Below are 14,246 nucleotides of genomic sequence, written 5' to 3'. Positions count from 1 at the left end.
ATATTTTTTGTTCAGTTTTTTAGCTAGACACGTATCTATTTTTTTCCAGTCATAAATTGTAATTGATATAAATTAATGACAACTAAGTATACCAAAAAAAATAGCAATCAATAAAAAATAAAATTTAATAATTAAAAAAATGAATAACACTTTTTAAAAGCATGCCAATCTAAATAATCTAGATTAAAGATTAAAAAAATATAACTAAATTGTATAATACAATATAACATTCCTATAAATTTTTTTATAGCAGATCTAATACCAAAATATTTATCATCAAATATGGAATAATTTAATCTCAAAATTATTTAAACCTAAAATATTATTTTTATAAAAAATTGCATTATTTATTAAAAAAAGCAAAAAATTTTTTTACTCAATATTATACTTTAAATAAAATATAAGATAGATATTAAACCTTTTTTTATAATTACTCCGTCATAAATACTTATTAGGAATATGAAGTTTAAGAGCATACAAAAATATAACACCCACACCTCTTATACTAATACGATAAGATAATCGTCATAAGCTTCTTTAACACAAATTAAACATAACAATATATAATAATAAAGAAACTATCAAATCCAAAAAAATTATAAAACACTTATCATATACTAAGGTTGTTAGTATTGAGAAAGTTTTAACAATTTATTCTTTTATTAGCTATCTTTTTATCTACTCTATACTTTATCTACGAATATGCCAATGGCCAAACTCATGCTTAAGCCTTTCAATGAAATACACAACCATACCTTTTCATTTTGAGTTCATTTTTACATTAAAAAAATTATACATAAAGACAAAAAAAAAGAACTTAAATAGTAAGAGCGATAAAAATGATCATTCTTATCATTTTGTTTGGCCATCTATATAAAAAAGACCAAAAAATTATAATTATCTAACAAAATTAATTTGTATTGATTGAATTTAATTTGAATATGTAAAAAATCATCTTATTTCAGTTTATTTCGTAATTTGTATGATTTGAATTTGGCTCAATACATATAATTTGATTTAGTTTAATTATTAGTTAAATATTTCTTAGCTATTTATTTTATTCATAAATTTATTATTCTAATGACTAATCAATTAATTAATACACATAATTAGTATAATTGATTTAATTTAATAAATTAAAAAAACTACCATAATATTAAAAGAAATAAAGAAAAATTACCATTTGTACTCATAAAAGATGTAAACATTGACAAAATGTACCCATGAAAAAAAAAACTCACCTTGTAACCATGGAAGATGACCTCCGTGTGGTAGAAATACCCGAACATTGGTTATGCACTTGGTCTGTTAGTATCCAAACCTACGTGGTAACAAAATTCCTCCAAACTTATTTATGTGTATTCCAGCGTAGACATGTTACTGTTTAGAGCCATTTAGTACAACCCTAGCATGCCTTTCTTTTTCAATTTTTATCTTACTTCAGAAATTAAAACCATTCATTTTTATTTGTACTTTAAATATGAACATTGATAAAGAAAAATCCTCTAATCCTTAGAGATGTCTTTATGCATATTTAATTTTGCTACAAGTAATGTAAGCTACAGCAACACTTCGAGTTTAAAGAAGAAGAAGGAAAAAAAGCTTGATAGAAGATGCTTCTGTGGGTTGAAGATTGCGTTGATGGAATTTGGCACAATAACAAACCCAAATAGATGGTACATCCGATATCCTCTATGGAAGGTAATGGCTATTTTTTTTTGTGAAGTTTTTTTTTTGTAAAGGTTACCTTTTTTTGAATTTTAATTGATAGTTGGGTGAGTGTTTTGATTCTTTAGATAAGAGACTGCAAATATTTTGTGTGGGTGGATAAAATTGAAGAAGGTTGGAAGGTTTGACAAGATCGTTAGTCAAAAGAAGTATGAAACATTCTTATGCGAGACATGAAGATGGGTTGACAAGTACTGCAATTGGAAAAAAAAATCATGAAGTCTTCTCCATGATGGCAAAGAAGATGAAAAAACTTAAGGGTGAAATTAGAACTATTGAGATAATAGTATGTCCAAAATCCAATCTATTATGATTGGCTCTCGTGCAAGAGGGAGATTGTTGGGAATAAGGAGTATGACCACAATCCAATCAATCATGTGTCAAATAATTTGTTATTATTATTATATTAAAATATTAATATAATAAGGTCCTTGATTAAATTTGGAGATTTATCATTGTGATAGTGATCATAATATTGAGAGATAAATATTTATAATTTAATCTAAATTGTTCTTGGTCATAGGATTATTAAAAAGGACATTAATAATCCGGAAAGATCAATATATATAATGGTCTTCATTGGATAAAGATTAATAGATCTCATTTATTAAATTATATATATAGATGGTACGTATAGAGATATAACCATTGAACTGACTCACTTTGAGAATTTCTAATGGTTATAATTACCGTATATTTGTCAATAGGATATTTTTAAGATGAACATAGTAATAGAGTTTCCTCTAACCTACAACTGTCATAGTAATTAACAATGTATTTATTATACTTTAATTCTGGACACCTAATACCCTAGGGTGCTAGTTGAATGGATATTGGGTATACTTTAAATACTTGTAGAATTAATGATTAGTCAATAAGAAATCCGTCAACTCTCGATAAAGAGTTTGAACTCTATGATTATAATGACTGAGATGAATAAAACCTTGGTCAAGGGGATTAAATGAATGAAGAAATGAGTTTCTTAAGTCATTCACAGTTCATTATAATAATGGTAACAAGCTAGAATTTAACAATTAAACCATACTCTAAGGGTTAACCAAGAGCTGGAAAAATGGAAGGAATTATACTTTGTTCTTCTAAGGTTCTTAGTAAAAATATATTACTTCATACAATCGGGTCATTGAGGAGTATTGTTAGACGCCAACCTTGATTAGTAAATTTAGTACGACTAATTTACTACCCGCTTAGTATTGAATCTATGGGGTCACACACTAACAAGTGTTCTAATATTTGCTATAGAATTATTTAATTATTATTTTGATTTGATCAAATGAATAATTATATTAATTCAAATGGAATATTATTATATTTTTTACTAGTACCAAGAATATAATAATAGTATAATAATTGAGAATATTAAATGAGATTTGAGAATAATTAGTTATTCTATTTCTAAATTTGGATGAGATTGTTTTCAAATTGAGTTATGATATGATTTAAATTTGAATTGAGATTCAAATTTAAAATCAGTAACAAATCTCATACTATATATATGTATGCCAAGAGTAGAGAAATGTGATGAGAATAAGAGAGAGTAAAATACAAGAATTTTATTCCTTTACCTCTACACACATAAATGTATGTGAGCCTGGTTCTTGGAGAAGAATTTTATGGTGTGCAAAGTATTGCAAGAGGTTTCTCAATTTAGATCAGATGTCCATTGGTCAAGGAGTTGACAGCAAATGTTAATCTCAGTGTGGATACGCATAGCGCCTTCGTACCATCGAAGGAGAAAATAATTTTTACTAAAGCATCTAAAGGTATTTAGATCTGATCTATACATTATTATTGGAATAAAGTTTAAGCACAAAATAAATCTTTAAGGATTACTTTCTTTCCTTCCGCTGCGTGTTATGAACACTAATAATCCTTCAGTGGTTGTTAGAGAATTTCTACCAGTATTCTTGGATTAAATTTTATTTTTTAATATAAAAGTTATATTTATAATCAAATATTTTGTTTGATTTTATTTATTTATTAAACTTTATAAATCTTTGTGTTTTACTCTCTCTTATTCTCGTCACATTTCTCTTCTCTTGGCATACATATATATAGTATAAGATTTGTTACTAATTTTAAATTTGAATCTCAATTCAAATTTAAATCATATCATAACTCAATTTGAAAACAGAATCAATAAGGATCTCATCCAAATTTAGAAATAGAATAACTAATTATTCTCAAATCTCATTTAATATTCTCAATTATCATACTACTATTATATTCTTGGTACTAGCAAAAAATATAATAATATTCTATTTGAATTAATATACTTATTTATTTGATCAAATCAAAATAATAATTAAATAATTTTACAGCAAAGATTAGAACACTCGTTAGTGTGTGACCCCATAGGTTCAATACTAAGCAGGTAGTAAATTGACTGTACTAAATTTACTAATCAAGGTTGGCGTCTAGCAACACTCCTCAACGACCCGATAGTATGAAGTAATATATTTTTACTAAGAACCTTAGAAGAACAAAGTATAATTCCTTCCATCTTTCCAGCTCTTGGTTAACCCTTAGAGTATGGTTTAATTGTCAAACTCTAACTTGTTACTATTATTATAATGAACTGTGAATGACTTAAGAAACTCATTTCTTCATTCATTCAATCTCCTTGGCCAAGGTTTTATTCATCTCAGTCATTATAATCATAGAGCTCAAACTATTTACTGAGAGTTAACAGATTCCTTATTAACTAATCATTAATTCTACAAGTATTTAAAGTATACTCAATATCCATTCAACTAGCACCCTAGGGTACTAGGTGTCCGGAATCAAAGTATAATAAATACATTGTTAATTACTATGACAGTCGCAGGTCAAAGGAAACTCTATTACTATGTTCATCTTAAGAATATCCTATTAACAACTATATGGTAATTATAACCATTAGGAATTCTCAAAGTGAGTCAGTTCAATGGTTATATCTCTATATGCACCATATATATATATAATTTAATAAATGAGATCTATTAGTCTTCATTCAATGAAGACCATTATATATATTTTGATCTTTCTGGATTATTAATGTCCTTTTTAATAATCATATGACCAAGAACAATTTAGATTAAATTATAAAAGATTTATCTCTCAATATTATGATCACTATCACAATGATAAATCTCTAAATTTAATCAAGGACCTTATTATATTAATATTTTAATATAATAATAATAACAAATTATTTGACACATGATTGATTGGATTGTGGTCATACTCCTTATTCCCAACAAGAACAACCAGAATGTTGCTTGTAACCATGGCCTCGGGGGTTTTGATTTGTTTATCTTGTAACTTGTATTTAGTTATCAAAATATAAGATTGATGTATTTGGAGATCCTTATTGTTTATGACTATTGTTTTCTGTTCTTTGAATGATAAGAAATTTGAACTAATATTATTTTCAATGGGGTGATTATTATGTTATTTGACATAAGTACCCTTGAATAATTCAACAGCTGTCATAATTAACCATGAATGATTGACATATCCGACAAAATAGGTATTGTAAGAATTGAGGTTAGGTCTAAAATAGCAATTTCTCATAAATCCTGTCACACATAACTGAAACACAATAGTCTAATTCCATAATATTGATATTAAGGTTAAAGCAACATATAACATCTGACACATTGTAGATTTATAAAGAAATACAAGGGTTTAGTATCTGTCTCGAGTACACCATTACACCAAAATAAAATAAAAAAGTCTATTATCTCTCTTGATTACATGAAAATACCAACAAAACAAACACACTAGTCTAATGCTTTCCAAAACAAGATTGAACTAATGCCATAGATAACATATTTTCCATCAACTAAACATATATGGTGTGGGAGTTGAGCTATTGCTCCTGTTTGATACAGTATTATTGGGCTCACCAGAAGAGGATAACTAAAATGCAGATGTTCTCCCAGATCTCACCAACCTGTCTTTATCTCTGATAATTGTTCCTCTGTCTCTAACAATTGATGTTACACCAGGTGTAGGCATAAACTGCATAAAACGTGTAGTAGTCTCAGAACTAGCACCTTGCATTGTTTGGGGTGTAACCTTGGGTACAGTTTTTAAGTTATTTGTGAAAAATTTGTAGATAGAGGCCTAATAGATGGTGGAGAATTTGGAAGAGGTCTCTAAACATTTCTCCCTTTAACAAATTTTTTATTTGTTGTAGGGTTCAATGAAGGTTGTAGTTGAAGGTTTGGTTAAAAATTTGATTGAGGTTCTTGGAATTGAAACAAGAAGCAAAATATTAGGTGTAGGACAAAATTTAATAGCAAATGAAATACGTAGCAAATGAAATGACACTTACAACTACAGTCTATGGACTTATTGAGGCAAAAACTATATCTTGAGACAAAAACTACAGTTAAAAGTATTGAATCAACAAGATGTATTGGCTGCTGTGAAGACTAGAAAGGTTGGGATTGATTGGATGGTAGTTCATCTGGTTGAACAGGTATTACGGGAGGTTGAAAGTTGAAACATTTGTTTTGATGAATGGGTTGGTGGAGGTGATTGTTGAGGTCCTTGTTACGCTGCATTATTACTGTTCTCCTTTTAGGTCTCAACTTTAACTTGGTTACGTGCTTTATGGGCCTCTTTTTTTTTCTGGCCTCACTTCTACCATCTGCCTCTTTCAAAGTTTGTACATGACCCACTATTTCAGTATCATCATTATCGTCAACAATTACATGTCTTTTTCTTGGAGTCTTCTTTGGAGTTAGAATCTCTTTGCATAAGTTTTCAATCTCACCTTTGTTGGAGTTATATTTTCTTCAACTATAACAACATCATTCATAGGGTGCTTTGTAAATAACTCAATTTTGTTACTTTTTTTCACAACTGTCTTATACATTTTAACTATGCCCACATCAGCCTTAACAATTTTAACCCATTATTAAGCTCCTTACCAGGTTCTAACTAATAAAATTAGTGATGGACATATACCTAATGTCCTTCAGCAAATCACTTATGAAAAATTCATTGAACGTATTCACATTAACCCTCTCAATCTCTGTTACTTTCTCATTAATATACACAAGCTTCTCACATGAACCTCTCTCAAGTCTTCCTCTATGATCACTAGATAGAGTTATATGGATGGTAGCTGGTGCAAGAAATTGTGATACACAATGGTGCCAACAACTTGGTACGCACAATTATAATCTCAACTCCTTTTCACAACTTCGCATAACTAACCAGCAAGTGCATTGGGTCGTCCAAGTAATAAACCTTACGTGAGTAAAGGTCGATCCCATGGAGATTTTCGGCATGAAGCAAGCTATGGTCACCTTGTAAATCTCAGTCAGGCGGATTCAAATAGTTATGAAGTTTTGATAATTAAAAGATAAATAAAACATAAAATAAGATAGAGATACTTATGTAATTTATTGGTGGGAATTTTAGATAAGCGTATGGAGATGCGTAGTTCCTTCTGAATCTCTGCTTTTCTATTGCCTTCATCCAATCCTTCATACTCCTTTCTATGGCAAGCTGTTTGTAGGGAGATCACCGTTGTCAATGGCTACTGTCTATCCTCTGAGTGAAAATGGTCCAGCTACAGGTTACGTAGGGCTAATCATCTGTCAGTTTTCGATCGTGTAGGAATAGGATTTACTATCCTTTTGCGTCTGTCACCACGCCCTACAGTCGTGAGTTTGAAGCTCGTTACAGTCATCCCATCCCAGATCCTACTCAGAATACCACAGACAAGGTTTAGACTTTCCGAATCTCAAGAATGTTGCCAATTGATTCTAGCTTATACCACGAAGACTCTGATCGCAAAAAATTGAAGGCTCTGTTGTCAGGAGAGGCAATCAAACGCATGGACCAGGAATACAAGAGATACACATTCAAACTTGTTTTCATGTAGAACGGAAGTGGTTGTCAATCACGCGTTCATGAGTGAGAATGGTGATGAATGTCACATAATCATCACATTCATCATGTTCTTGTGTGTGAATGAATATCTTAGAATAAGAATAAGCATGAATTGAATAGAAAATAGTAGTACTTTGCATTAATACTCGAGGAACAGCAGATCTCCACACTTTAATCTATGGTGTGTAGAAACTCTACTATTGAAAATACATAAGTGATAATGGTTCAGGCATCGCCGAATGGCCAGCCCCCATAAAAGTCTAAGATAGCATAAAACTGATCTAAGATCCCTAATACAATAGTAAAAAGTTCTATTTATACTAAACTAGTTACTAGAGTTACAGAAATAGGTAAATGATGCAGAAATCCACTTCCGGGCCGACTTGGTGTGTGCTTGGGCTGAGTATTGAAGCTTTCACATCTAGAGGTTTTCCTTGGAGTTAAACGCCAATTTGTAACTTGTTTCTGGCGTTTAACGCTAGAATAGGGCAGAAAGCTGGCGTTAAACGCCAGTTTGCGTTGTCTAAAATCGGGCAAAGTATGAACTATTATATATTGCTGGAAAGTCCTGGATGTCTACTTTCCAACGCAATTAAGAGCGCGCCATTTGGACTTCTATAGCTCCAAAAATTTCATTTCGAGTGCAGGGGGGTCAGAATCCAACAGCATCTGCAGTCTTTTGTCAGCCTCTGAATCAGATTTTTGCTCAAGTCCCTCAATTTCAGCCAAAAAATACCTGAAATCACAGAAAATCACACAAACTCATAGTAAAGTCTAGAAATGTGAATTTTGCTTAAAAACTAATAAAAATATACTAAAAACTAACTAAATCATACTAAAAACTATGCAAAAATAATGACAAAAAGCGTATAAATTATCCACTCATCACAACACCAAACTTAAATTGTTGCTTGTCCCCAAGCAACTGAAAAAAAATAGGATAAAAAGAAGAGAATATACAATGAATCTCACAATATCAATAAAACTTAGTCCCAATTAGATGAGCGGGGCTAGTAGCTTTTTGCTTCTTAACAGTTTTGGCATCTCACTTTTTCCTTTGAAGTTCAGAATGATTGGCATCTATAAGAACTCAGAATTTTAGATTGTGTTATTGATTCTCCTAGTTAAGTATGTTGATTCTTGAACACAGCTACTTTATGAGTCTTGGTCGTGGCCCTAAGCACTTTGTTTTCCAGTATTACCACCGGATACATAAATGCCACAGACACATAACTGGGTGAACCTTTTTCAGATTGTGACTCAGCTTTACTAAAGACCCCAGTTAGAGGTGTACAGAGTTCCTAAGCACACTCTTTTTGCTTTGGATCACGACTTTAACCACTCAGTCTCAATCTTTTCACTTGGACCTTCATGACACAAGCACATGGTTAGGGACAGTTTTGATTTAGCCACTTAGGCCTGGATTTTATTTCCTTGGGCCCTCCTATCCATTAATGCTCAAACCCTTGGAACTTTTTTACCCTTGCCTTTTGGTTTAAAGGGCTATTGGCTTTTTCTGCTTGCTTTTTCTTTTTCTTTTATTTTTTGCCACTTTTTTTTCGCAAGCTTTTTTTATTCACTGCTTTTTCTTGCTTCAAGAATCAATTTCATAATTTTTCAGATTATCAATAACATTTCTCTTTGTTCATCATTCTTTCAAGAGCCAATAATTTTAACATTCATAAACTTCACTATAAAAAATATGTACTGTTCAATCATTCATTCAGAAAACAAAAAGTATTGCCACCACATCAAAATAATTAAACTAATTTTAAGATAAAATTTGATATCCAAGTACTTCTTATTCTTTTGTAATTAGGCACATTTTTCATTTAAGAGATGTAAAGGATTCATGGAATTATTCATAGCTTTAAGACATAGACACTAGACACTAATGATCATGTAATGAAGACACAAACATAGCCCAACATGAAGCTCAAAAACCAAAAACAGAAAAATAAATAGACAAGGAGATTAAGGAATGAGTCCACCTTAGTGAGGGTGGCGTCTTCCTCTTGAAGAACCAATGGAACGCCTAAGCTCCTCTATGTCTCTTTCTTGCCTTTGTTGCTCCTCCCTCATAGCTCTTTGATCTTTTCTAATCTCATGGAGAATGATGGAGTACTCTTGGTGCTCCACCCTTAGTTGGTCCATGTATGAGCTTTCTTTTCCATTTAGCTCCTTCCACACATATGTCCATGAGGACTTGGTACAACCTTTGATCAAAGTTGACCCTTCTAGTGTAGGAGCATGCGTTTTTTTGCATTATTGGCAAGTAGAACGCCAACCTTACATTTTCCAGACTGAAATCTAAGTATTTCCCCCAAATCATTGTAAGCCAATTCTTTGGATTCAGGTTCATACTTTGATCATGGTTCCTAGTGATCCATGCGTTGGCATAGAACTCTTGAACCATTAAAATTCTGACTTGTTGAATAGGGTTGGTAAGAACTTCCCAACCTCTTCTTCGGATCTCATGTCGGATCTCCGGATACTCATTTTTCTTGAGCATGAAAGGGACCTTAGGGATCACCTTCTTCTTGGCCACAACTTCATAGAAGTGGTCTTGATGGACCTTTGAGATGAATCTCTCCATCTCCCATGACTCAGAGATGAAAGCTTCTGCTTTCCCTTTCCTCTTTCTAGAGGTTTCTCCGGCCTTAGGTGCCATAAATGGTTATGAAAAAACAAAAAGCAATGCTTTTACCACACTAAACTTAAAAGGTTTGCTCGTCCTCGAGCAAAAGAAGAAAGAAAGAAGGGGAAGAAGAAAAAAATGGAGGAGATAGAGGGAGAAATGAATTCGGCCAAGATGGTGGAAAGGTGTATGTGTTGTGTGAATATGAAGGAGTAAGGAGGGGTTTATATAGGGGTGAGGGGAGGGTTAGGATTCGGTCATTAGGGTTGGGTTTGGAAGGAAAGAGAGAGTGGAAGGGTAGGTAGGGATCTTGTGGGATTCACAGATCCTGAGGGGTCAATGATTTATCATCCCTGCTCCTATTAGGTGTGTAAACACTCTTACAATGCAATCCTGGCATTTAACACCAGATTGCTACTTGTTTCTGGCGTTAAACGCCAGCTTTTATTCCTTTCCTGGCGTTAAACGCCAGGTTGCAACCTATTTCTGGCGTTTAACACCAGATTGTAGCCTGTTTCTGGCGTTTAACGCCAGTCTGGTGCTTGTTTCTGGCGTTTAACGCCAAGAATGGTGAACGCCCATTCTGCTACCCTTACTGGCGTTTAAACGCCAATAAGTCTCTCCTCCAGGGTGTGCTATTTTTAATGCTGTTTTTTATTTTTCTTTGATTTTTGCAGTTATTTTTGTGACTCCACATGATCATCAACCTAAAAAAATGAAATAACATAGATAAATAAAAATTGGGTTGCCTCCCAATAAGCGCTTCTTTAATGTCAATAGCTTGACAGTGAGCTCTCATGGAGCTTCACAAATGTTCTGAGCATTGTTGGAACTTCCTAACATCAAACTTAGAGTTTGAATGTGGGGGTTCAACACCAAACTTAGAGTTTGCTTGTGGCCTCCCAACACCAAACTTAGAGTTTGACTGTGGGGGCTTTGTTTGACTCTACATTGAGAGAAGCTTTCCTTGCTTCCTCTCCATGATTACAGAGGGAGATCTTTGAGTCTTAAACACAAGGTAGTCCTCATTCAATTGAAGGATCAACTATCTTCTGTCCACATCAATCACAGCTTTTGCTGTGGCTAGGAAAGGTCTGCCAAGGATGATGGATTCATCCTCATCTTTCTCAGTGTCTAGGATTATGAAATCAGCAGGGATGTAAAGGCCTTTGACCTTTACTAGCACGTCCTCTACCTGTCCATAAGCCTTTTTCATGGATTTGTTTGCCATCTCTAATGAGAATTTGGCAGCTTGTACCTCAAAGATTTCTAGTTTCTCCATTATAGAGAGTGGCATTAAGTTTATGCCTGACCCCAAGTCACACAAAGCCTTCTCAAAGGTCATGGTACCTATGGTACAAGGAATTAAGAATTTACCAGGATCCTATTTCTTATGAAGTAATGTCTGCCTAACTAAGTCATTCAATTCATTGGTGAGCAAGGGGGGTTCATCCACACAAGTCTCATTAGCAAATAACTTTGCATTCAGCTTCACGATTACTCCAAGGTACTTAGCAACTTGCTCTTCAGTAATATCTTCATCCTCTTCATAGGAGGAATACTCATCAGAGCTCATGAATGGCAGAAGTAGGTTCAATGGAATCTCTATGGTCTCTAGATGAGCCTCAGATTTCTTAGGTTCCTTGATTGGGAACTCCGTTTTGTCTAGAGGACGTCCCATGAGGTCTTCCTCACTGGGATTCACGTCCTCCTCCTCCTCTCTAGGTTCGGCCACACCAAGTAAGGTTATGGCCTTGCACTCTCTTTTTGGATTCTCTTCTGTATTGCTTGGGAGAGTACTAGGAGAGTTTTGGTGACTCTTTTACTCAACTGGCCCACTTGTGCCTCCAAATTTCTAATGGAGGATCTTATTTCATTCATGAAACTTAGAGTGGCCTTAGATAGATCAGAGACTATGTTTGCTAAGCTAGAGGGACTCTGCTCAGAATTCTCTGTCTGTTACTGAGAGGATGATGGAAAAGGCTTGCTATTACTAAACCTATTGCAGGGTTCTCAGGATCATAAGCTTCTTCTTCAGAAGATGCTTCTTTAGTACTGTTGGATGCATTTTACAATCCATTCATACTCTGAGAAATAAAATTGACTTGTTGAGCCAACATTTTGTTCTGAGCCAATATGGTATTCAAAGCATCAATTTCAAGAACTCCCTTCCTTTGAGGCGTCCCATTACTCACAGGATTCCTTTCAGAAGTGTACATGAACTGGTTATTTGCAACCATGTCAATGAGTTCCTGAGCTTCTGCAGGCATTTTCTTTTGGTGAACGGATCCACCTGCAGAATGGTCCAATGACATCTTAGATAATTCAGACAGACCATCATAGAATATATCTAGGATGGTCCATTCTGAAAGCATGTCAGAAGGACACTTTTTGGTCAGTTGCTTGTATCTTTCCCAAGCTTCATAGAGGGATTCACCTTCTTTTTGCTTGAAGGTTTGAACATCCACTCTAAGCTTGCTCAGATTTTGAGGAGGAAAGAACTTGGCTAAGAAAGCCGTGACCAGCTTATCCCAAGAGTTCAGGCTATCTCTGGGTTGAGAGTCCAACCATGTTCTAGCTCTGTCTCTTACAGCAAAAGAAAAAAACATAAACCTGTAGACCTCGGGATCAACCCCATTGATCTTAACAGTATCACAGATCTGCAAGAATTTAGTTAAGAACTGAAAAGGATATTCTTATGGAAGTCCATGAAACTTAGAATTCTGTTGTATCAGAGAAACTAATTGAGGCTTTAGCTCAAAATTGTTTGCTCCAATGACAGGGATTGAGATGCTTCTTCCATGTAAGTTGGAATTTGGTGCAGTAAAGTCACCAAGCATCTTCCTTGCATTGTTGTTAGGTTCGGCCATGTCTTCTTCTTTTTCGAGATTCTCTGTAAGGTTTTCTCTGGATTGTTATGCCTTAGCTTCTCTTAGCTTATTCTTCAGAGTCCTTTCAGGTTCAGGATCTGCTTCAACAAGAATGTCCTTTTCCTTGCTCCTGCTCATATGAAAAAGAAGAGAACAGAAAAGAAGAGGAATCCTCTATGTCACAGTATAGGGATTCCTTTATGTAAATAGAAGAATAAGAATAGAAGAAGGATAAGAGAAAAATTCGAACACAGAGAGGGAGAGAGGGTTCGAATTATGAGTAGAAGAGAAGTGTTAGTAATTTAAATAAATAAATAGAAGAAGATGAGAGAGAAGAGTTTTCGAAAATAATTAAGAAGAAAAGGAAAATATTTTTGTTTTTATTTTAATTTAAAGTTAAAATTCAAATTTATAAAAAAAAGAATAAAATTAAAGTTTAAAACAGTTAGTTAATTAGAAAGAATTTTGAAAAAGAGGAAGGTAATTTTCGAAAATTAGAGAGAGAAAAGTAGTTAGGTGGTTTTGAAAAGGATAAGAAATAGTAAAAAAAGTCAATTAGTTAATTGAAAAAGATTTGAAAATCAATTTTGAAAAGATAGGAAGTTAGAAAAGATTTTTGAAATCAAATTTTTGAAAAAGATATGATTTGAAAAAAAGATATGATTGAAAAGATATGATTGAAATTTGTTTTGAAAAAGATTTGATTTTTTTAAAATCAGAATTAATGACCTCACTCATAAGAAATCAAAAGATATGATTCTAAAATTTAAAATTTGAATCTTTCTTACCAAGAAAGTAACAAACTTGAAATTTTTGAATCAAATTATTAATTATTAGTATAATTTTCGAAAATTATAAAATGAAGATAAGAAAAAGATGTTGAAAATTAATTTTAAAATTTTTTCGAAAAACATGAAAAAAATGAAAAAGATTTGATTTTTGAAAAAGTTTTTGAAAAGATAAAATTTTGAAATTGAAATCTTGACTTGAATAACAAGAAACAACTTATTTTAAAAAAATTTAACTCAGTCAACCCAAAGATTTCGAAATTTATGAGAGAAATAAGGAAAAGATATTTTTTTTGATTTTTTGAATTTTTA

This window comes from Arachis duranensis, chromosome 3 (genome assembly GCF_000817695.3).
Source record: "Arachis duranensis cultivar V14167 chromosome 3, aradu.V14167.gnm2.J7QH, whole genome shotgun sequence".
Lineage (NCBI taxonomy): Eukaryota > Viridiplantae > Streptophyta > Magnoliopsida > Fabales > Fabaceae > Arachis > Arachis duranensis.
This window is presented reverse-complemented; position numbering follows the sequence as displayed.